Source organism: Lipophrys pholis, assembly GCF_963383615.2.
Source record: "Lipophrys pholis genome assembly, chromosome: 11".
In the NCBI taxonomy this organism is placed as follows: Eukaryota; Metazoa; Chordata; class Actinopteri; order Blenniiformes; family Blenniidae; genus Lipophrys; species Lipophrys pholis.
This window is the reverse complement of record NC_137631.1, coordinates 3,036,473-3,037,341: the sequence shown is the minus strand read 5'-3', so window position 1 is coordinate 3,037,341 and position 869 is coordinate 3,036,473.

Sequence of the window (869 nt, the reverse complement as noted above, 5' to 3'; positions counted from 1 at the left end):
TAATTAAAATATCCTGATTTCTATGCTTTTATGTTACTTTTCAAAGCACCGGGCGGGTTAGTTAACAACAGATGAGGCCAGTTTTTGTTTTGTTTACTGTGAGGTATTGTTTTATGTCTGTAAAGTTGTGCTGATAGAGACTGACGATCAAATGTAGGCAGAGTCTGAGTTGTGTGTCTGGGCTTGATAATTGTGAGATGATTTGTTTATTTATTTCTATGATTCAATGGTGGCTCAGGATATTCTCCTGTCCGCAACTAATTATGATCATTAGTAGAGGATAACTAAATTACCCATCTCAGTGTGGCATGCACATAGTTAGATAAGTACATAGTCACTCAGGCTGGTCGGAATTGTCCTTTATTTGCTGTTAAAACAGCACATTTCTTTGCAAAGAAAATATTGACACACACTGTGTTTTCCTAACTTTCTGAAACGTCCTGCTGCAGCCGCAGAGTCGGAACTTCTTCAGGAGCTTCTCCTTCTGGGTCAGGTTCTGGTTCAGATTGGTTTGGTTGAACTGTGAGGTAAGATGGAATGTAAACACGAGCACGTGGCATAAGGAGGGGAAGCACTTCCTCCTCTTCCCAAGATGGGCATGTGGGGCGGAGCCAGTCCAGCTCCCAGAAACCCAGCAGATTCTGAATGTAGCTCGAATGATCCAATATTCAACTGGATGAAAGTCAAGGACAAGCTGGATGTGGGGCAAAAAACTTTGAATGGAAGGTTTTTGGACCAATAAGAATCATGTGAAAGTGTTGAAAAGTTGTGTGATATGACTCCTTTAAGTGTCGTGAGCCTCGTTTCACTGTGAAACAGGTGTAACAGCAGGTGTAACAAGCAACCTCGTTGCTTGTTACACCTGCTTG